This window comes from Nomascus leucogenys, chromosome 3 (assembly GCF_006542625.1).
Source record: "Nomascus leucogenys isolate Asia chromosome 3, Asia_NLE_v1, whole genome shotgun sequence".
NCBI classification, from domain to species: domain Eukaryota; kingdom Metazoa; phylum Chordata; class Mammalia; order Primates; family Hylobatidae; genus Nomascus; species Nomascus leucogenys.
The window spans coordinates 145,732,476-145,757,279 of record NC_044383.1 but is presented as its reverse complement, the minus strand read 5'-3'; the positions used below and the strand labels follow the sequence as shown (position 1 = coordinate 145,757,279).

General features: G+C 42.0%; 1 protein-coding gene across 1 annotated transcript in view; it reads left to right on the top strand.

Annotated features, from left to right (window-relative positions):
- SOD2 (superoxide dismutase 2) overlaps positions 1–16,352 on the top strand; it is a 30,988-nt gene extending 14,636 nt beyond the window's left edge. The window contains exon 6 of the mRNA XM_030809921.1: positions 16,327–16,352. The gene's annotated coding sequence lies outside the window, so the exon portion shown is untranslated. The remainder of the gene's footprint in view (positions 1–16,326) is intronic.
- The last annotated feature ends 8,452 nt before the right edge of the window (positions 16,353–24,804 follow it).

Sequence of the window (24,804 nt, the reverse complement as noted above, 5' to 3'; positions counted from 1 at the left end):
ATACCAATCGCAAGTCCCTGTACTTCTGACTGACTGGCTATCAAGTGGGGTTCCCATGAGCGCTTCCTTGGTTTTGATGTATTTGCTAGAGCAGCTCCCAGCACACAGGGAAACACTCTACTTATGTTTACTCATTTTTAATTTTATTACTTTATTAAAACTACATATTGGTTACAATACTAATTTATTGTAAAGGATATTTCATTTATTTATTTATTTATTTAGAGATGGAGTCTCACTGTGTCACCCAGGCTGGAGTGCAGTGGCGCAGTCTCAGCTCACACTGCAACCTCCACCTCCTGAGTTCAAGCAATTCTCATGCCTCAGCCTCCCAAGTAGCTGGGATTACAAGTGTGCACCACCACGCCCAGCTTATTTTTGTATTTTTAGTAGAGACGGGGTTTCACTCTTGGCCAGGCTGGTCTCAAACTCCTGACCTCAAGTCATCTGCCCACCTCAGCCTCCCAAAGTGCTGAGATTACAGGTGTGAGCCACCACCTCTGGCCTGTAAAGGATATTTCAAAGGATACAGATGAACAGCTAGATGGAAGAGATGCACAGGGCAAGGCATGTGGGAAGGGGTATGGAGCTTTCATGCCCTCTCCACGCCATCAGCTACTCAGAAGCTCATCTGGACCCTGACCCTCTGGAGTTTTACGGAGGCTTCATTATGTCAGCATGATTACCATTGGCAATTGGCGATTAACTCAACCTTCAGCCCCTCTCTCCTTTCTGGAGGTTGGGGGCTGAGGCTGGGAGTCCAAACCCTCTAATCTTGCCTTGGTCATTCTGGTAAGCAGCCCCCCATCCTGAAGCTACCTAGGGGCTCCCAGCCACCAATCATTTCATTGGCAAACAAAAGATACTTCAAGGGGTTTAGGAGCCAAGAGACCAAGCAAGGATTGAGACAATATATATATATTTCTTTTTTTTTTTTTTTGAGACGGAGTCTTGCTCTGTCGCCCAGGCTGGAGTGCAGTGGCGCAATCTCGGCTCACTGCAAGCTCTGCCTCCCAGGTTCACGCCATTCTCCTGCCTCAGCCTCTCCAAGTAGCTGGGACTACAGGCGCCCGCCACCACGCCCGGCTTTTTGTATTTTTTTTTTTAGTAGAGTCGGGGTTTCACCGTGGTCTCGATCTGACTTCGTGATCCGCCCGCCTCGGCCTCCCAAAGTGCTGGGATTACAAGCGTGGGCCACCGCACCTGGCCAGACAATATATATTTCTTATAAATAACATGATCACAAATAGCATTTTATATATTTCTCATAATAGCTGGGTGTGGTTACTCACACCTATCATCCCAGCTACTAAGAGGCTAAGGCAGGAGGATCCCAGGCCCAGGAGTTTGCAGCTGTAGTGAGCTATGATTGTGCTACTGCACTCCAACCTGGGTGACAGTGTGAGACCCTGTCTCTTAAAGTTCTTGTAACATCTTGGAACATTAACCAACCACAGAATATTGCCTTAACTCTGAAAAATAATCATACTTTTACAAGATGTATTTTACATAAAGTTCTGGTGATATTTTACTCTGGTCATTGGAATATAGGAGCTTACCACCTGGTACCACTCTTCCTAGAGTGGTATACTATTTGGTATAGTACTGGCATACTATTTGGAAAGGGATATGAAGTTGGCATGACCTGTCTAGGGTGAAGTCATGCCGTCTGCTATTCATTGTGGGCTTTACAGTAACGAGAGTGCCTCTGTTGTCAAGATGCTTCTGGGACACATTAAAAAAATGAAGAAGTCTCAGTGTGTGAAAAGGAAGGAGCACGAATGCTTTCAAGTTCCTATGACATGCTAGTCATCTTTCAGTGTGTCCCATTGTTGCACCCAGTAGTCTCGATGCCCAGCGTCACGGTGATTCCAAGTTTGTCTCTCTGCCCACTATAACATGTGCTCCATGAAGTCCCAGGACATGAGGTTCTTGTTCATTTGTGCGTTTGGGCCCATATCCAAATATTAAACAATGTGACTTACTGTATTTATCATATTGTAAATATGGGTATCCCCAAGGCTCAGAAGTTAACAGCATATCCACAGAGAGGTTTGACAGCATGGCTGTGGTGACTGGGAAGGCCTTATGCTTGCTCCTCCTGCTGCTGCTTGCCTTTCTCTGGGCATGGAAAGAACATTGAATTAGGTACTGGAAGGCCTGGGTCCTGGTCTTGGAGATTTTACCGAAGCATCTGTGGGATATTGGTCAAGATGCCTGGTTTTAGTCCTGCTCCTTTGCTGTGAAAGAGGATCTTAAGGTGCCAACTCTGACATTTTATTTATTTATTTATTTTTAATTATACTTTAAGTTCTAGGGTACATGTGCAAAACGTACAGGTTTGTTACATATGTATATATGTGCCATGTTGGGATGCTGCACCCATTAATTCGTCATTTATGTTAGGTATATCTCCTAATGCTATCCCTCCCCCTCTCTCCATCCCACGACAGGCCCCGGTGTGTGATGTTCCCCTTCCTGTGTCCAAGAGTTCTCATTGTTCAATTCCCACCTATGAGTGAGAACATGCGGTATTTGGTTTTTTGTCCTTGCGATAGTTTGCTCAGAATGATGGTTTCCAGCTTCATCCATGTCCCTACAAAGGACATGAACTCTTCCTTTTTTATGGCTGCATGGTATTCCATGGTGTATATGTGCCACATTTTCTTAGTCCAGTCTATCACTGATGGACATTTGGGTTGGTTCCAAGTCTTTGCTATTGTGAACAGTGTCGCAGTAAATACGTGTGCATGTGTCTTTATAGCAGCATGATTTATAATCCTTTGGGTATATACCCAGTAATGGGATGGCTGGGTCAAACGGTATTTCTAGTTCTAGATCCTTGAGGAATCGCCACACTGTCTTCCGCAATGGTTGAACTAGTTTACAGTCCCACCAACAGTGTAAAAGTGTTCCTATTTCTCCACATCCTCTTCAGCATCTGTTGTTTCCTGACTTTTTAATGATTGCCATTCTAACTGGTGTGAGATGGTATCTCATTGTGGTTTTGATTTGCATTTATCTGATGGCCAGTGATGATGAGCATTTTTTCATGTGTCTGTTGGCTGCATAGATGTCTTCTTTTGGGAAGTGTCTGTTCATATCCTTCGCCTACTTTTTGATGAGGTGGTTTTTTTCTTGTAAGTTTGTTTGAGTTCCTTGTAGATTCTGGATATTAGCCCTTTGTCAGATGAGTAGATTGCAAAAATTTTCTCCCATTCTGTAGGTTGCCTGTTCACTCTGATGGTAGTTTCTTCTGCTGTGCAGAAGCTCTTTAGTTTAATTAGATCCCATTTGTCAATTTTGGCTTTTGTTGCCATTGCTTTTGGTGTTTTATACATGAAGTCCTTGCCCATGCCTGTGTCCTGAATGGTATTGCCTAGGTTCTCTTTTAGGTTTTTTATGGTTCTAGGTCTAACATTTAAGTCTTTAATCCATCTTGAATTAATTTTTGTATAAGGTGTAAGGAAGGGATCCAGTTTCAGCTTTCTACAGATAGCTAGCCAGTTTTCCCAGCACCATTTATTAAATAGGGAATCCTTTCCCCATTTCTTGTTTTTGTCACGTTTGTCAAAGATCAGATGGTTGTAGATGTGTGGTATTATTTCTGAGGGGTCTGTTCTGTTCTATATCTCTGTTTTGGTACTAGTACCATGCTGTTTTGGTTACTGTGCCTTGTAGTATAGTTTGAAATCAGGTAGTATGCCTCCAGCTTTGTTCTTTTGGCTTAGGATTGTCTTGGCAATGCAGGCTCCTTTTTGGTTCCATATGAACTGTAAAGTAGTTTTTTCCAATTCTGTGAAGAAAGTCATTGGTAGTTTGATGGGGATGGCATTGAATCTATAAATTACCTTGGGCAGTATGAGTATTTTCACCATATTGATTCTTCCTATCCATGAGCATGAAATGTTCTTCCATTTGTTTGTGTCCTCTTTTATTTCGTTGAGCCGTGGTTTGTAGTTCTCCTTGAAGATGTCCTTCACATCCCTTGTAAGTTGGATTCCTAGGTATTTTATTCTCTTTGAAGCAATTGTGAATGGGAGTTCACTCATGATTTGGCTCTCTGTTTGTCTGTTATTGTTGTATAAGAATGCTTGTGATTTTTGTACATTGATTTTGTATCCTGAGATTTTGCTGAAGTTGCTTATCAGCTTAAGGAGATTTTGGGCTGAGATGATGGCGTTTTCTAGATATACAATCATGTCATCTGCAAACAGGGACAATTTGACTTCCTCTTTTCCTAATTGAATACCCTTTATTTCTTTCTCCTGCCTGATTGCCCTGGTCAGAACTTCCAACACTATGTTGAATAGGTGTGGTGAGAGAGGGCATTCCTGTCTTGTGCCAGTTTTCAGAGGGAATGCTTCCAGTTTTTGCTCATTCAATATGATATTGGCTGTGGGTTTGTCATAAGTAGCTCTTATTATTTTGAGATACGTCCCATCAATACCTAGTTTATTGAGAGTTTTTAGCATGAAGGGCTGTTGAATTTTGTCCAAGGCCTTTTCTGCATCTATTGAGATAATCATGTGTTTTTGTCTTTGGTTCTGTTTATATGCTGGTTTATGTTTATTGGTTTGCGTATGTTGAACCAGCCTTGCATCCCAGGGATGAAGCCCACTTGATCATGGTGTATAAGCTTTTTGATGTGCTGCTGGATTCAGTTTGCCAGTATTTTTTTGAGGATTTTTGCATTGGTGTTCATCAAGGATATTGGTCTAAAATTCTCTTTTTTGGTTGTGTCTCTGCCAGGCTTTGGTATCAGGATGATGCTGACCTCATAAAATGAGTTAGGGAGGATTCCCTCTTTTTCTATTGATTGGAATAGTTTAAGAAGGAATGGTACCAGCTCCTCCTTGTACCTCTGGTAGAATTTGGCTGTGAATCCGTCTGGTCCTGGACCTTTTTTGGTTGGTAGGCTATTAATTATTGCCTCAATTTCAGAGCCTGTTATTGGTCTATTCAGGGATTCAACTTCTTCCTGGTTTAGTTTTGGGAGAGTGTATGTGTTCAGGAATTTATCCGTTTCTTCTAGATTTTCTAGTTTATTTGCATAGAGGTGTTCATAGTATTCTCTGATGATACTTTGTATTTCTGTGGGATTGGTGGTGATATCCCCTTTATCATTTTTTATTGCATCTATTTGATTCTTCTCTCTTCTTTATTAGTCTTGCTAGCGGTCTATCAATTGTGTTTATCTTTTCAAAAATTTCTTTTTGCTCCTGGATTCACTGATTTTTTGAAGGTTTTTTTGTGTGTCTATCTCCTTCAGTTCTGCTCTGATCTTAGTTATTTCTTGCCTTCTGCTAGCTTTTGAATGTATTTGTTCTTGCTTCTCTAGTTCTTTTAATTGTGATGTTAGGGTGTCAATTTTAGATCTTTCCTGCTTTCTCTTGTGGGCATTTAGTGCTATAAGTTTCTCTCTACACACTGCTTTAAATGTGTCCCAGAGATTCTAGTATGTTGTGTCTTTGTTCTCATTGGTTTCAAAGAACATCTTTATTTCTGCCTTCATTTTACTATGTACCCAGCAGTCATTCAGGAGCAGGTGGTTCAGTTTCCATGTAGTTGAGCGGTTTTGAGTGAGTTTCTTAATCCTGAGTTCCAGTTTGATTGCACTGTGGTCTGAGAGACAGTTTGTTATAATTTCTGTTCTTTTACATTTGCTGAGGAGTACTTTACTTCCAACTATGTGGTCAATTTTGGAACAGGTGCGATGTGCTGAGAAGAATGTATATTCTGTTGATTTGGGGTGGAGAGTTTTGTAGACGTCTATTAGGTCTGCTTGGTGCAGAGCTGAGTTCAATTCCTGGATATCCTTGTTAACTTTCTGTCTCGTTGATCTGTCTAATGTTGACAGTGGGGTGTTAAAGTCTCCCATTATTATTGTGTGGGAGTCTAAGTCTCTTTGTAGGTCTCTAAGGACTTGCTTTATGAATCTGGGTGCTCCTGTATTGGGTGCATATATATTTAAGACAGTTAGCTCGTCTTGTTGAATTGATCCCTTTACCATTATGTAACGGCCTTCTTTGTCTCTTTTGATCTTTGTTGGTTTAAAGTCTGTTTTATCAGAGACTAGGATTGCAACCCCTGCCTTTTTTTTGTTTTGTTTTCCATTTGCTTGGTAGACCTTCCTCCATCCCTTTATTTTGAGCCTATGTGTGTCTCTGTACATGAGATGGGTCTCCTGAATACAGCAGACTGATGGGTCTTGACTCTTTATCCAGTTTGCCAGTCTGTTTCTTTTAATTGGAGCATTTAGTCCATTTACATTTAAGGTTAATATTGTTATGTGTGAATTTGATCCTGTCATTATGATGTTTGCTGGTTATGTTGCTCATTAGTTGATGCTGTTTCTTCCTAGCCTCGACGGTCTTTACAATTTGGCATGTTTTTGCAGTGGCTGGTACTGGTTGTTCCATTCCATGTTTAGTGCTTCCTTCAGGAGCTCTTGTAGGGCAGGCCTAGTGGTGACAAAATCTCTCAGCATTTGCATGTCTGTAAAGGATTTTATTTCTCCTTCACTTATGAAGCTTAGTTTGGCTGGATATGAAATTCTAGGTTGAAAATTCTTTTCTTTAAGAACGTTGAATATTGGCCCCCACTCTCTTCTGGCTTGTAGAGTTTCTGCCGAGAGATCAGCTTTTAGTCTGATGGGCTTCCCTTTGTGGGTAACCCGACCTCTCTCTGGCTGCCCTTAACATTTTTTCCTTCATTTCAACTTTGGTGAATCTGACAATTATGTGTCTTGGAGTTGCTCTTTCTTGAGGAGTATCTTTGTGGCGTTCTCTGTATTTCCTGAATTTGAATGTTGTCCTGCCTTGCTAGGTTGGGGAAGTTTTCCTGGATAATATCCTGCAGAGTGTTTTCCAGCTTGGTTCCATTCTCCCTGTCACTTTCAGGTACACCAATCAGATGTAGATTTGGTCTTTTCACATAGTCCCATATTTCTTGGAGGCTTTGTTTGTTTCTTTTTACTCTTTTTTCTCTAAACTTCTCACTTCATTTCATTCGTTTGATCTTCAATCACTGATACCCTTTCTTCCAGTTGATCGAATCGGCTACTGAAGCTTGTGCATTCGTCACGTAGTTCTCCTGCCATGGTTTTCAGCTCCATTGGGTCATTTAAGGACTTCTCTACACTGGTTATTCTATTTAGCCATTCATCTAAACTTTTTTCAAGGTTTTTAGCTTCTTTGTGATGGGTTCGAACTTCCTCTTTTAGCTCAGAGAAGTTTGATCATCTGAAGCCTTCTTCTCTCAACTCGTCAAAGTCATTCTCCATCCAGCTTTGTTCTATTGCTGGTGAGGATCTATGTTCCTTTGGAGGGGGAAAGGCACTCTGATTTTTAAAATTTTCATCTTTTCTCTGTTTTTTTCCCCATCTTTGTGGTTTTATCTACCTTTGGTCTTTGATGTTGGTGATGTACAGACGGGTTTTTGGTGTGGATGTCCTTTCTGTTTGTTAGTTTTCCTTCTAACAGTCAGGACCCCCAGCTGCAGGTCTGTTCGAGTTTGCTGGAGGTCCACACCAGACCCTGTTTGCCTGGGTATCACAGTGGAGGCTGCAGAACAGCAAATATTGCTGAACAGCAAATGTTGCTGCCTTATCATTCCTCTGGAAGCTTTGTGTCAGAGGGGTACCCGGCCATGCGGGGTGTCAGTCTGCCCCTACTGGGGGGTGCCTCCCTGTTAGGCTACTCGAGGGTCAGGAACCCACTTGGGGAGGCAGTCTGTCTGTTCTCAGATCTCAAACTCTGTGCTGGGAGAACCACTACTCTCTTCAAAGCTGTCAGACAGGGACATTTAAGTTTGCAGAGATTTCTGGTGCCTTTTGTTTGGCTATGCCCTGCCCCCAGAGGTGGAGTCTACAGAGGCAGGCAGGCCTCCTTGAGCTGCAGTGGGCTCCACCCAGTTCGAGCTTCCTGGCCGCTTTATTTACCTACTCAAGCCTCAGCAATGGCGGGCTCCCCTCCCCCAGCCTTGGTGTCGCCTTGCAGTTTGATCTCAGGCTGCTGTGCTAGCAGTGAGCAAGGCTCCATGGGCGTGGGACCCTCTGAGCCAGGCACAGGATATAATCTCCTGGTGTGCCATTTGCTAAGACCATTGGAAAAGCGCAGTATTAGGGTGGGAGTGTCCTAATTTTCCAGGTGCCGTCTGTCACAGCTTCCCTTGGCTAGGAAAGGGAATTCCCTGACCCCTTGCCTTCCTGGGTGAGGCAATGCCTAGCCCTGCTTCGGCTCACACTCGGTGGGCTGCACCGACTGTCCTGCACCCACTGTCCAACAAGCCCCAGTGAGATGAACCCAATACCTCAGATGGAAATGCAGAAATCACCCGTCTTCTGTGTTGCTCACTCTGGGAGCTGTGGACTGGAGCTGTTCCTATTCGGCCATCTTGGAACCCAACCCAACTCTGGCATTTTTTGGTTTTCTCTGTGTATTGACTATGATTATAGAGGATAAATGGATATTGATATTATTAAATCATCATTTACAGAAGGCATACAACTTATATCCTTTAAACAAAGTTCTCCAACCAGTAGGGTATACTTGCTTGTAGTGCTTACAGCTGCCACCATTCTTCACTGGGGCTCAGAGTGGATGCCCAGAGGAAAAAAAACAAATGAATCTTTTAGCTCCTAGTTACTGTTAGCATTTTTACCAGAAAACAATTTAAAAAATGACACAAGTAGGTCTTCACCTATCAAGGCTGAGTGTGGTGGCCTATACTTGTAATCCCTGTACTTTGGGAGGCCAAGGCAGGAGGATCTCTTGAGTCCAGGAATTTGAGACCAGCCTGGGCAACAAAGCAAGACCCCATCTCTACAGAAAGTTAAAATTTAGCTGGGCATGCTGGCACACCCCTATAGTCCCAGCTACTTGAGAGGCTGAGGTGGGAGGATCCCTTGAGGTCACGAGTTGGAGTCTACAGTGAGCTGTGATTACAGTGTGAGTATACACTGCACTCCAATCTAGGTGAAAGAGACCCTGTCTCTCAAAAAACAAGTGATTCTCTTGGGAAGAGATTTTTTTAAAAAGTCTGCTCCTCTATTGATGATAACCTTGAATGTAAATGGATTAAATTCTCCCACTTAAAAGATAGAGATTGACTGAATGGATTAAAAACCACCACCATGACTCGACTATATGCTGCCTATAAGAAACCTCACCTGTAAAGACAGACCAAAAGTGAAGGGGTGGAGAAAGATACTGCATACAAATGGAAACCAAAAAAGAGCAGAAATAACTATACTTACATGAGATAAAATAGACTTTAAGTCAAAAACTGTAAAAAGAGAGAAAGAAAGTCATTATGTAATGATACAAGGATCAATTCATGCAAGATATAATCATATTGTTTTATTAAGAACATTTTTTTGTAGAGATGGGGTTATGCTATGTTGCCTGGCTAGTCTCAAACTCTGGGTCTCAAAGCAGTCCTCCTGCTTTGGCCTCCCAAGGTGCTGGGATTATAGGCATGAGCCACTGTGCCAGGCCTGAGGATATTATAATTATAAATATATATGTACCCCACACTGGATGACCCAGATATAAAGGAAATGTTATTAGATTTAAAGGGAGAAATAGACTCTAATACAATAGTAATTGAGGACTTCAATCTCAGCATTGGACAGATTTTCTAGACATAGAACCAATAAATACTGGATTTAAATTGCACTTTACACCAAATGGACCTGACATTTACAGAACATTATAATAGCTGCAGAATATTATAATAGCATCAGCACATGGAACATTCACCAGACTAGTTCTGGAACCCACTTCCTGCCTTAGTGTTCTTTCCACCACAGTGCATGATAATTCCGACCGAATGCCTTTTATTTGTACCTTATTAGTTGTAGGGGGAAAGCTTTTTCATGTACAAAAATGCTGTAATTTTCTGATTTAATAAAGTAATTCCACTACTGTTTTTATTTACTTCTTGATATACATGTTTTAAATGCATCCTTTCATTTCCTCCTTAGTCCCGAAGCATATCATTGTTTACAAAACAGTTTTTTACCCCCTAAAAAGCTTATTTTTATTTGGTTAAGCTTTTCTGTAAGAGTGCCTGGGATGAGCCCAAAGTGAATGTACCCCTGCAAAGAGGGCAGATGAAAGACGGTGTGTAGCTTTAATTTCTATTTTTGGGGAACTCAACCATCAAATGGTTAAGGAATAAGATTCCTTACGTGGTTCTTGTAAGCAAATTGAGATTTTGGTTAGGGGGTTGTTGAAAGTGACATTTTCATTTTTTTCAGACAAAATGAGATATTTGGGGCCAGGTTCAGGCCTGTGCATGGTGTATACTGAGTGATCGATTTTCTCACTTTGACTGTGTCAAACTTCTGTCTCAAGAGTCACTCCTCCAGGGCTTTCCTTTTTTTTTTTTTTTTTTCGAGATGGAGTTTTACTCTTGTTGCCCAGGCTGGAGTGCAAAGGCACGATCTTGGCTTACTGCAACCTCCGCTTCTCAGGTTCCAGCAATTCTCTGGCCTCAGCCTCCAAAGTAGCTGGGATTACAGGCATGTGCCACCACGCCCTAATTTTGTATTTTTAGTAGAGATGGGGTTTCTCCATGTTGGTCAGGCTGGCCTCGAACTCCCGACCTCAGGTGATCCGCCCACCTTGGCCTCCCAAAGTGCTGGGATTACAGGCGTGAGCCAGCACGCCTGGCCTTCAGGGCTTTCTGTCCCTTTCAGCATCATTGTCAACATGTCAGGGATGGTCTTTATTTCTCAGTTTCCTTCTGAGACAAACAATCCTTGAACATGTAGGCTTCAGTCCCGCTTCTTTCTCACCTCCCATCCTCTGATCTTGCTGCCATGCCCAGTGTGTGTTTGAACACCACGCTGAACATTTGTAGTTTTGTCTGACACATTTTTTATGAGTCATCCCTCCAGCAATGGTCCCCAGTCTAGTGATGGCCACCTGTCCCAAGATGGGATTCACTGGGTTTCTTCCCTCAAATTTTTAGGACTACAATTTTAAAAGACAGTTGGTTCCTCTCTTTATTACTGAGAACTATTAAATGTCTTTCTTTTTTTCTTTTCTTTTTTTTTTTTTTGAGATGGAGATTCGCTCTTGTTGCCTGGGTTGGAATGTAATGGCGCGATCTTGGCTTACTGCAACCTCCACCTCTCAGGTTCCAGCGGATTCTCCTGCCTCAGCCTCTGGAGTAGCTGGGATTACAGGCATGTGCCATCAGGCCTGGCTAATTTTGTATTTTTAGTAGAGACAGGGTTTCTCCATGTTGGTCAGGCTGGTCTTGAACTCCTGACCTCAGGTGATCTGCCCACCTCGGCCTCCCAAAGTGCTGGGATTACAGGCATGAGCCACTGTGCCCAGCCAAATGTCTTTCTTTTATTTAAGCCAAATGGTTCTCATTCCTGGGTACACATTAAAGCCACTTCAAAGGAGTTTTACCCAAATAATGATGCCAGGCTCTACCCATGAAAGACTGATTCAATCAGTCTGAACATGGATATGGGCCTTGCTCTGTCACCCACGCTGGAGTGCAGTGGCACAATCAGGGCTCACTGCAGCCTTAACCTCTTGGGCTCAAGTTATCCTCCCATCTCAGCCCACCCCTCCCAAGTAGGTGGGACTATAGGCATGTGCCACCACACCCAGCTGATTTTTTTTTTTTGAATGTTAGTTGAGATGAGGTTGCCCAGGCTGGTCTTGAACTCAGCTCAAGTGATCCTCCCACCTCAGCTTCCCAAGTGTTGGGATTACAGGCATGAGCCACTACTCCCGGCAACAAGTGATTCTAATATACATCTAGGGCCAAGAATCATAAACATGGAGCTTCACTGTGAGAGAGACCAGCCCAGAAAAGCATGGAGTAAGCCCACACTGATCACTCTCCGTCCTGTGCAGGACTGCTGGATGGATGCTAGAGATGGACATCTGCTCCTTGTCTGCCCAGCACTTGTGGGAGACATGGCTGCTGTCCACCAAAGGCTTAGGTTTCCCTCCCGTTGTGCAGAGTGGCTGCTGGGAATGGTTGCCCAGCCAGGTATGACTTTTGCAAGACTTCCTTTCACATAGTGGGGCCCCATGGCTAGTTCTGTATGTGACCAGAGGTGGTGAAGAAATGGGTGTATCTTCTTAATCTTCTTTACCCGCTTCTGCTGGCTTGAGAGGAATAAGTGCTACTATTTTATTTTTTGTTTGTCTTTTAATTTTAATTTTATTTTTGTTGTATTTTTTACATACAGATGGGGTTTTGCCAAGTTTCCCAGGCTGGTCTCGAACTCCCGAGCTCAAGCAATCTGCCCGCCTTAGCCTCCCAAAGTGCTGGGGTTACAGGCACAAGCCACCATGCCTGGCTTAGTGTTAGAAATTTAGAAGCCACTTGTTGAAGCTGGCACAGATACAGAAGAGAAGAAATCCGTTTCCTCAAATCACTGCTTCAAAGAAAGCTGCCCGATCAAGAACACACAGATTATGTGAGTGGTTGGGCATGGTGGCTCATGCCTGTGGTCCCAACTACTCAGGAGGCTGAGGTGGGAGGGTGGCTTGAACCAGGAAGATCCAAGCTGCAGTGAGTTGAGATCATGCCACTGCCCTCCAGCCTGGGTGACAAAGCAAGACCTCGTCTCAAAAAAGAAAAATTATGTGAGCAGGAAATAGCATTTTAATGTGTTCAGACATAGAAATGTTGGGATTTGCTTGTTACAATAATTAACATTACTCATCATCTAGCAGCCATCCCCACTGTCTGATAAAGTACCCTGCTTATTCTTTGGGGGAGCAACTACTTTTCCCTTCATCAGGGGTTGGTAAGGTTGTTTATCTCTGTGCTCTGTGGCTTCCTCTCCCCAGTTTGACCCATTGCATTGGCTCACAACCCAGACTAGTTATGTTCTCCTTTTATTTTTTGGATGCATGGTAAGTTCAGAGATGGGCTCATGACTCAAATTGTGCCAATGAGAATTGTCCTGAAACCTCAGCATATGGGCAGTGGGAAAGAGTTTTCCCCTTTCTCTGGACTCCTGTGTAGAGGATCTATGAGATGGTGCCACCTCATCCAGTATATCAAGGAAGGAAGAACCAAGCAATGGAGAGAGGCATCATCCATGGCATTATATGAGTCTCTGGGTCCAGCTGGGCCTGAAGCCCATTCTTGGGTTTACTGGTTATGTGAGCTGAAAGTTCACTAATATTATTGTATTCAATTTTTGTTTAGTTACTGATTTTGCTTAAGCTACTTGAGTTGACTTTTTGTCTCTTGCAGTCAAAAGAGTACTGACTTACACTCTTCCCCACTACAGTTCCAGCTCCAGCCTCCACTCTCTGGACTTTACATAAACCCTATCTCACTGCTCTACTGGAGTGGTTAAGAGGCGTTCAAAACTCACTTGCTCCAAAGTGAACTCTGGATTCTGCCAGTTCCCAAATCTGCTCATCTCCGAGTCTTTCTATTCAGTGAATGTTAACAGTTAATTGCTTGAACTCAGAATTTAGATTACTCTTTTTTTTTTTTTTTTTTTTTGAGACGGAGTTTCACTTTTTGCCCAGGCTGGAGTGCAGTGGCTCAATCTCGGCTCACCACAACCTCTGCCTCCCGAGTTCAAATGATTCTCCTGCTTCAGCCTCCCAAGTAGTTACAGGCATGCACCACCACGCCCGGCTAATTTTGTATTTTTAGTAGGGACGGGTTTTCTCCATGTTGGTCAGGCTGGTCTCGAACTCCTGACCTCAGGTGATCCACCTGCCTTAGCCTCCCAAAGTGCTGGAATTACAGGCATGAGCCACCGTGCCTGGCCTAAGTTACTCTTAAGTCTTCTCTTTCTTTCCCTTCCTTTATCCAATTTAGCAGCAACTCTACCTCCAAAATATAACCTTCTCCTCCCTATACTCTCTCACCTGCACTTCTCCAAAGGCCCCGTAAATGGTTGTCCAGCTTCCATTCCTGCCTCCCCTTAACTCATTCCTTATATAGCAACCAGGAGAATCCTGCAGTTGTGCATTCTTCTGCTTGAAACTGTCCAGTGTCATTCTTTTGCTCTTAAAGCCTAAAATCCTCTACCAAGATGTTCACGGTCTTGCATGGTCTGGCTCTTGCCTGCTTCTGTAGTCTCATCTCACACCCTCTCCCCTTTGCTTGGTATGTGCCGGGTGTTCTGGATTCCATCTTTCCCAGGCCACCTGCAGCCCTTTTGCACATTTGGGCCTTTGAACCTGTTGTTCCCTCTACCTAAGAAGTTACTCTTTCTTCTCATGGCCTCACTTCCCCAAGAGGCCTCCCCTGACCATCCTATTTAACCTATTATTTCCTTCATAGGAGAGTCTACCATTATCTTGGCTATTTACTCTTTTATTTGTCTATTATCTGTCTCTCCCCATTAGAATGTAAGCTTCAAGATGACAGGAACCTTGTACCATAGCTGACTTTCCGGGCACTGTGTCTAGTACATAGTCGTTGCTCAAATATAAACTCTCCTCTGCCTGTGGCAGGCCCTGAGAGGTTCTAACAATGCAGTTTGAAACCCCCAGACTAGAAATTGTCTATGGTCCCTATTGATTCCAGGGTTTATGATTCTCCTGAACTAAAGCATATCAAATATGATATCTCAATTAATATCATGTATGTTGCAGTGATAGATATATAGCCATGTCTTTTGGAATTGTAGCTGTCTCCATGGAATAAGTTTTCCAACAGGAAGTCAACAGTGTTTGTCTTAGCTTAGGCTGCAATAACAAAATATCATAGACTGAGTGGCTTAAACAAGAGACAATTATTTTCTCATAGTTCTTGATGCTGGACATCCAAGAACTGGCAAGGACTCTCTTCCTGGTGTACAAAAAGCTGGCTAACTTTTTGCTGTGTTCTTCACACGACAGAGAGAGAGTGAGAGAGAGAGTGAGAGAGAGCAAGAAAGAGAGTGAGAGAGCTACAGTCCTATCAGATTCAAGCTCTACTCTTATGACTTCATTGAATCTTTTTTTAAAAAAATTTCCATAGGTTATTGGGGTACAGGTGGTATTTTGTTATGTAAGTTCTTTATTGGTGATTTGTGAGATTTTGGTGCACCCATCACCTGAGAGTATACACGGCACCCTATTTGTAGTCTTTTATTCCTCACTCCCCTCCCACCTTTCCCCCCAAGTCCCCAAAGTCCATTGCATCATTCTTATGCCTTTGCATCCTCATAGCTTAGCTCTAACATATCAGTGAGAACACACAATGTTTGGTTTTCCACTCCTGAGTTACTTCACTTAGAATAATAGTCTCCAATCTCATCCAGGTCGCTGCAAATGCTGTTAATTCATTCCTTTTTATGGCTGAGTAGAATTCCATCATATATATATATATATATATATATATATATATATATATATGAATGATGGAATATATATATATATGATGGAATATATATGATAGAATATATATATGATGGAATATATATATGATAGAATATATATATGATGGAATATATATATGATAGAATATATATATGATGGAATATATATGATGGAATATATATATGATGGAATATATAGATATGATGGAATATATAAATGATGGAATATATATATGTATGATGGAATATATATATGTATGATGGAATATATATATGTATGATGGAATATATACATAATGGAATATATATATATGATGGAATATATATATATATATATATATATATATCACAATTTCTTTAGTCACTCATTGATTGATGGGCATTTGGGTTGGTTCCACAATCAAATTGTGCTGCTATAAACATGCGTGTGCTTGGGCCAGTTGCGGTGGCTCATGCCTGTAATCCCAGTATATATATATATATTACAGTTTCTTTATCCATTCATTGATTGATGGGCATTTGGGTTGGTTCCACAATTTTGCAATGCAAATTGTGCTGCTATAAACATGCATGTGCTTGGGCTGGGTACAGTAGCTCACGCCTGTAATCCCACCGCTTTGAGAGGCCTAGCTGGGTGGATCACCTGAGGTCAGGAGTACAAAATCGGCCTGGCCAACATGGTGAAGCCCCGTCTCTGCTAAAACTACAAAAATTAGCTGGGTGTGATGGTGCATGCCTGTAATCCCAGCTATTTGGGAGGCTGAGGCAGGAGAATTGGTTGAACCTGGAGGCAGAGGTTGCGGTGAGCTGAGATCATGCCACTGCACTCTAGCCTGGGAAACAAGAGTGAAACTCCATCTCAGAAAAACAAACAAAAAAAACCATGTGCAAGTATCTTTTTCATATAATAACTTATTTTCCTCTGGGTAGATACCCAGTAGTGAGATTGCTAGATCAAATGTTAGTTTTACTTTTAGTTCTTTAAGGAATCTCCACACTGTTTTCCACAGTGGCTGTATGTCCAGAATTGGATCCTTCCAGTGGGTTCTTGGTCTTGCTGACTTCAAGAATGAAGCCGCGGACCCTCGCGGTGAGTGTTACAGCTCTCCAAGATGGTGTGTCCGGAGTCGTTTGTTCCTCCCGGTGGGTTCGTGATCTCGCTGACTTCAGGAGTGAAGCCGCAGACTTTCGCAGTGAGTGTTACAGCTCTTAAAGGTGGTGCGTCCAGAGTTGTTTGTTCCTCTGGTGGGTTCATGGTCTCGTTGACTTCAGCAATGAAGCTGCAGATCCTTGCGGTGAGTGTTACAGTTCATAAAGGTAGTGCAGACCCAAAGACTGAGCAGCAGTAAGATTTATTGTGAAGAGCGAAAGAACAAAGCTTCCACAGCATGGAAAGGGACCCCAGTGGGTTGCCGCTGCTGGCTTGGGTGGCCAGCTTTTATTCCCTAATTTGGCCACGCCCACATCCTCCTGATTGGTCCATTTACAGAGTGCTGATTGGTCCATTTTACAGAGTGCTGATTGGTCCATTTTACAGAGTGCTGATTGGTGCATTTACAATCCTTTAGCCAGACACAGAGCACTGATTGGTGCATTTACAATCCTTTAGCTAGACACAAAAGTTCTCCAAGTCCCCATCCAACCTAGAAGCTCAACTGGCTTCAGCTCTCAGCTGTACTAATTTACATTCCCACCAGCAGTTTAGAAGTATTACCTGAACACCACGTCCAGGCCAACATCTATTGTTTTTGATTTTTTGATTATGACCATTCTTGCAGGAGTAAGGTGGTATCACATTGTGGTTTTGATTTTATTTTCCTGATCATTAGTAATGTTAAGCATTGTTTCATATGTTTGTTGGCCATTTGTATATCTTCTTTTGAGAATTTTCTATTCATGTCTTTAGCCCACTTTTTGATGGGATTGCTTGTTTTTATCTTACTGATTTGTTTGAGTTTGTTGCAGATTCTAGACATTAGTCCTTTGTCAGGTGTATTATGAAGATTTTCTCCCACTCTGTGAGTTGTCTGTTTACTCTACTGACTGTTCCTTTTGCTGTGCAAAAGCTCTTTAGTTTAATTATGTCCCAACTATTTATCTTTGTTTTCATTGCATTTGCTTTTGGGTTCTTGGTCATGAAATCCTTGCCTAAACCAATGCTTAGAAGGCGTTTTCCAATGTTATCTTCTAGAATTTTTATAGTTTCAGGTTTTAGATTTATGTCTTTAATCCATCTTGTGTTGATTTTTGTGTAAGGTGAGAGATGAGGATCCAGTTTCATTCTCATTCATGTGGCTTGCTAATTATCCCAGCACCATTTGTTGAAAAGGGTGTCCCTTCCCTACTTTATGTTTTTGTTTGCTTTGTCAAATATCAGTTGGCTTTAAGTATTTGGGTTTATTTCTGGGTTCTCTATTCTGTTCCATTGCTCTATGTGCCTGTTTTCATACCAGTACCACGCTGTTTTGGTGACTATGGCCTTATAGTATAGTTTGAAATCAGGTAGTGTGATGCCTCCAGATTTCTTCTTTTTGCTTAGTCTTGTTTGGCTATGCAAGCTCTTTTTTGGTTCCATATGAATTATAGAATTGTTTCTTTTAATTACATGAAGAATGATGGTGGCATTTTGATAAGGGTTGTGTTGAATTTGTAGATTGATTTTGGCAGTATGGTCATCTTTGCAATATTGATTCTACCTATCCATGAGCATGAGATATGTTTCCATTTGTTTGTGTTGTCTGTGATTTCTTTCAGCAGTGTTTTGTAGTTTTCCTTGTAGAGGTCTTTCGCCTCCTTGGTTAGGTATATTCCTAAGTATTTTATTTTATTTTTTTGCAGCTATTGTAAAAGGGGTTGAGTTCTTGATTTGATTCTCTGTTCGGTTGCTGTCGATGGATACAAGAGCTACTGATTTGTGTACACTAATCTTGTATCCAGAAACTTTGCTGAATTCTCTTATAAGTTCTAGGAGCTTTCTGGAGGAGTCTTCAGGGTTTTTTGAGGTAAACAATCATATCATCAGTAAACAGGGACAGTTTGATTTCCTCTTTACTGATTTGGATGCCCTTTATTTCTTTCTCTTGTTCAATTGCTCTGACTAGGGCTTCTAGAACTGTGTTGAAGAGGAGTGGTGAGAGTGGGCATCCTTGCCCTGTTTCAGTTCTCAGAGGGAATGCTTTCAACTTTTCCCCATTCAGTATGATGTTGGCTGTGGGTTTGTCATAGATGGCTTTTATTACATTAAGGTATGTCCCTTGTATGCTGATTTTACCGAGAGTTTTAATCATAAAGGGATGCTGGGCTGGGCACAGTGGCTCACGCCTATAATCCCAGTGCTTTGGAAGGCCGAGACGGGCTGGTTTCACTCCCACAGTGCCCCAACCAACAGCCCCAGCAGAGCTTCAGAACTTGCCCCAGGCTACCCACCTCCCAGCTGTGAAAGAAAAGGGCTTTGGTTCTTTCCTTGCCTATGGAGTCTGCACACCAGATTCGCAACCCCTGAGTTCTGGCCAGGAGGCTTCTCACCCAGTTCAAATTGTTACAAAGTTCAGCTGGAGACTTCCTTCTTCCCGTGGCATCCTTCCCCCACCGCCCCCATGCCTCTGGCCACCCTCCTGAAGGGTGCCTGGTGGTGCCAGGCAGGAATGGTCTGCTTGGGGGCCAGTGAGCTCCCAGCGCCTTTCTGCTGCTTCTTCTACCCCTGTAATTCACTCAGCTCTCTAAACTGACTCAGCTCCAGGTAAGGTCAGAAACTTCTCCCGTGGAGCTGCACCTTCTTGGAGGAAGAGGATATTCTTCCTCTTCTGGGTCTTACAAAGTTGCCCCACAAGTTAGCTTAGGCCTTGCTAGCAGACTTCTCCCTCCTTGAGTCCTGGCCTGGTACCCTACTCCCATTTCTTCTCTTTTCTAGGGAATTCATCTTTGCCAAGGCTGTTGAGGTTGGGGTGGGGAGTGAAAAATTATTTTGTCTTTATTATACCCTCTAGATGAACCTCTTCTCTTAAAGTCCCCATTTTAGAGTATGCCCTGGGGCTCATCTGAAAATCAAAAAACCATCTGCCATCTGCTCTGAGTTTCAGATTTAATTCCTAGGCATGCCTCAAGGTTAAAAGACCTCTGTTTCCTTTGCTCTCCAACAACTTCTAAGGTCAATGTCCCTAAAAAGCTCCATTTTCCATCGACCAAGTAAATCTCAGAATTCTTTTTTTCTATTAACTTAAATATATTTGTTCCATAACCGGTAGGTGGCAGTATTTCTACACTTTTCTTCCTTTCATGTACTAGGATTTACCTAAAAGCAGAGTGGGTTCAGGGTGTTGGAACAGTCTTAAAGGAGTTCTCCTAAGACACATATTACCCAGAAGTTTTTTTTTTTTTTTTTTTTTTTTTTTAGATAAAACAGAGTCTCACTATGTTGCCCAGGCTGGTCTTGAACTCTTGGGCTAAAGAGATACCCCTGCTTTAGCTTCCTGAGTACCTGAGATTACAGGTGTGTGCCACCAAGCAGAGCTCTACCGAGAACTTTTTTTTTTGTTCACTGAGAACTGATAATCTTTTACTTTATTCTCATTATCAAACTTTTAAATTATTTTTATTCTGAGACAATCTCAAATTTACATAAAAGTTGCAATTGTAGAGTACAAGAACCTTAGTTTTTCTAGAGTCACTGGGGTGTAAGTTGCTGATGTGATGTCCCATCACCGCTGAATACTTTCTGTGCGTTTCCAGCAAACAAGGCCATTCTCCTACATAGCCACCATATGGCCATCAAAATCAGGAAATTTACGTTGATACATTACCATCTTGTAATCCTCAGATACCATTCAGATGCCATTCACCAATTGTTCCAATAGTGCTCTTTGTAGCAAAACCCAGTCCACAATCACCCCGTGTATTTACTTATCATATCTCCTACCATCCTTCAAACTGGACTGGCTCCATAGTCTTTCCCTGTCTTCCATTACCTTGATACTTTTGAGATTACACACATTATTTTGTAGCATGTCCCTCAATTTGGGATTGTCTAAATTTTGTAATATCAGATTCAAGTTATGCATATTTGGCAGACATCTCATTGCATACTATCAGATGGCACACCATGTTGATTTGTCTCATTATCAGTGATGTTAATTTTGATCACTTGATTCTCCTCGTGTCTGCCAGATTTCTCCTTTGGAAACACATTCTCTTTCCCTTTGTAGCTAATAGGACTTTTGTGAGGAGTTACTTTGAGACTATGTATCATGTTTATTATCAAACTTTCAAATTATTCATTTATTTATTCATTTATTTATTTATAGACTGATGAATTTCTATTTCTTTCAATAGGTTATTTTGATGCTCAAATTGTTTCAGATTTAGTTAGTGGAAAGTACTTCAAGATGTCTTTTATGACCTCTTGATATGCCCATCAATAATTTCTGGCACAACATGTTCAAAGTTGAAATTGTATTTCCTCTGATCCCAAAGCAGCCATTTCTCCTCAGAGCCCTGGGTCTTTTTGTGTAGAGTGGTTTCAAGTGAGCTCATTGCTGTTGGAGTATCATTGCTTGTGGGTCTTTTTGATGGGCAGAGCTAAATACCTATATGGATATATAGATATAATATATCTCTATAGCTATACATATATACATATACACACATACTTACAGATATTTTTATATGTACATATACGTATACAAAAATATATACATATATGTATAGATATATGTATGTATACATATATAGATATATATATATCAGACAAATACAGCTACATTTATTTCTATACTTATATATATTGAAAACCATGAATTCATACAAGAGCTGTGTACATAATTTGCAAGGCACAGTGCAAAATGAAAATGTGGTGTCCCTTGTTCAAAAAGCAGAAAAAAAGAGCCATTAAAGGTACTGAAATACAGATCTTTGCTGTATTTTCACAGCCTCTCTTAGCTTTTCACAGTATTTTTGTTTGCTATTTAATGCCATTCTAAGGAAAGAATAATTTAAAATTTAAATTACTAGCATTAATTTTAACATTCATCTTTATGTTGTACAGTGATAGTTTTCTTTTCTTTTCTTTTCTTTTCTTTTCTCTTCTTTTCTTTTCTTTTTTTTTTTTTTGGAGATGGAATCTTGCTCTGTTGCCCAGGCTGGAGTGCAGTGGCACGATCTCGGCTCACTGCAACCTCTGCCTCCCGGGTTCAAACGATTCTCCTGCCTCAACCTCCCGAGTAGCTGGGACTACGGGCGTGTGCCACCACACCCAGCTAACTTTTGTATTTTTAGTAGAGATGGGGTTTCACCATGTGGGCCAGGCTGATCTCGAACCCCTGACCTCAGGTGATCTGCCCACCTCAGCCTTCTAAAGTGCTGGGATTACAGGTGTGAGCCACCACGCCTTGCCGTAATGCTAGTTTTCAATGCAAATATAAGAGCATTTAACTCATATGGGGACTCACTGATAATGACACAATGCATAATTTGCAGATCGTACAGGAGTATTTTGTTCCTACCAGAAAGGTGGAAACACCGTACAGCGCTAACTTACCTGTTTTTATTTCCTCCTGATATATGCACATTCTATAACACTCTCTGCCTTTGGCTTACTGATGAGTAAGGGAGGATGGAAAGGAACAGGAATGATGTGGAGCCCTCTCTTTGCTTTTCCTTCTACATCACTATTCTCTGTGTAGCTGGCTGGTTAAAACAAAATTACACGAGTCATAACGAACATGATAGGGTTCCTTGGTCTTTTGTGTTCCTTTCATTACTTTAGAAAATGGTTCTAGTTGAAATGCAGAGTGTGGCTCCTGGAGCTGACAGTGCCCTGTTACTCTTTCACAAATGTGGCATGTACTTGCTGTGTACTTGGTTTGGGTCTCACAGAATGCCACTCATCATGGGCTACAGGAATTCTGTGCTCCTGGGCATCACCAATGTTATGCATGTGACATCTGGGAACTGCAGACATGGGTGTTGTGCCTGTCTCCTCTGCTCATTCACATGTTCTGTGTCCTGTTGGACTTCACGTCCAAAACACAAGTTCAAAGATAAAATTATTAAGGATTTCCAGATGGTGCCAGTAGAGCATTAAACAAAGCAAGGATCTTCTGGATATGGTCCCCGTGCATCTGCACAGGTCCCACTGTCTAAGAAGCTGGCCTTGGCTCTGGCCTCCAACAACCTGGACTAAAACCCGCTTGAAACCTGCATTAGATGCTGACATGACCCTGTGCAAGTGGGGACCATGGAAAAACACTCTTTCCGTTTGTCTTGTACAATACATTTGAGTAGAGTATTTAGCCTACATACACAGTCCTGCACAGGCAGCCTCAATCTGCCAGGGATCAATTGTTATCATATGCCAATTTGAACGCACTGGTATAGTTCGCCTTTTTCTTACCCATCTAGAAAACATTTCCTAAGGCAAGAACTCATGCTTCAAGTTCTTTTTTTCTGAATCCTTTGTTCTGACTTACTTAGGTTACCAGGTTGCCATAGTCAGTTTTCAGACATGTGAAGGGGCAGTAGGGTAACCGCCCGTGCGAATGCCAATCATGATGCTGTATATTTATTTTATTCCCTTCACTTCCTGCCTGGGAGTTTCTTTCCACAAGAAGGTAATCCGATTTGTGTAAGTTATAATTCTCAATTCCTATTTCCTCAGATGTTTCTCTTGTGCCTTCTGTCTGGGAAAATCCCCTTATTCTTCATGATTCGGTGTAACGGTGCCTTTTTTTGAGGTCCCAGGCCAAATCGATCACTCCCTCTGCTCCTCCCTCTTTTCTGGTACTTGCTGGTTTAATCTGCTTCTAGGTCTGCTTTCTCCACAGCTTCCAGTTTCTCAGGATGGGAATGGGGCTCTTATTCACTTTTGTGTCCTGAAAGCTTATCGCAGGGCTTGACATCTAGTGCGTGTCAATTTAAAATGGGGAAAACTTAGAACCGAGCAGCTCTTTCCTTGAGTGTTTCCTTCTCACGTTTTATTTTAGTCTATCGTTTTTCTCAGTTAGGATGGCATATATTTTTAGTTGAGGAAAACAGACTAGAAAGCATTACCCCATATGCTGATGGCTTTATTACGAATAATAAGGAGTTGTCTAAATAGACATCTCATGATCATCAGGGAGTGTAACATAAGGTAGCCCCTTCCAAAGCCCGACTGTCATTCTGAAGGCTCATTGCTAAGCACACTGCATGATTGGTTCAGTTTATTTAAGCTTCTGAAAAGTAAAAATGTTTAAAGACATTTCTGGCTCTTTACTAAGATAAAAAAAAAAACCGAGCTACAAATAGTATTTGGTAAAATTCATTTAAAAACACTTGCCTGGTAAGAATTATTGTGGGTATCCTTAATGGCCTACAGCTTGGACTTCAAGGGTCCATTTGTGTGTTGAGGGGTCCTGGAACCATCCCCTGGGAAATGATGGCCCTGCCTCTGGCTGCCATCCCGGGCCGCCTCCTGTGGAGTGAATGGCACATTGTAGTTTATTCTAGAGACCCTGCCTCAACCCTGTTGGTTCACGAGGAGGGTGGACCTGTCCGTAATTTGTGACATATACTGTAATTTTACTTTGGATAATTGTCAGAGCAAAACCCCAAACTCTGCTTACCAATATTTATACAATTTAAGAAATGATAATTATAGAAATTTGTCTGAAGCATGACTGCCTAGTACATTACACAGTAATCCATAAGTAATAGATTTTGCTCTCTCCCCACCCTCAACATGGGCTTCCTCTTCTTTGTTATAATGATGATAAAGTCTATCTGTTCTTTGGACTTTGCTAGATACTCTAGAAATTATTCTTGAATGGGGCAGACCACTGGGCTGCTGCCCATGTGCCCTGAGTTATTGTGGCCTTTTGTAGACCTCCATTCACTGAACAGGTGGGGAGAAGAAAGTAGCTGAGCGCTTGGGCTGTGGAGACCAATGGCCCTGATCTGAACCCTGCTCTGATCCTGGCTCTTCCTCTTGCCAGCCGTGTACCGCTGGCAGGTTACCTGACCTCTCTGCCTCAGTTTCCTCATCTGTAACATGGGTTAAAGATACCCTTGACAGGGTTGTGGCAATGATGAAACAAATAATTCATGGACAGCACTTAACACAGTGCCTGGCCCATAGTAAGTACTTTCTCTCTCCATATATATATGGCGAGATGGGATCTCACCATGTTGCCCAGGCTGGTCTCAAACTCCTGGGCTCAAGCAGTTCTCCTGCCTTGGCCTCCCAAAGTGTTGGGATTACAGAAATGAGCCACCTTGCCCGGCTGAGATATATTTTAGTGTATTTTTAAAAATTATTTTAACATAGTTATTAACTGCACATTTGTCCTTGGCCTGCATGGGAGTAACATTGTGAGACAGAGGTCTCTTGTGGTATTATGGTAAGGCTGTTGCCAAAATGTTCATTCATTCATTTATTCAGTAAGTATTTGTTGATTGACTATTACATGCCAGGCATAATTTAACTTGCTGGTGATAGAGCCATGAACAAAACATTA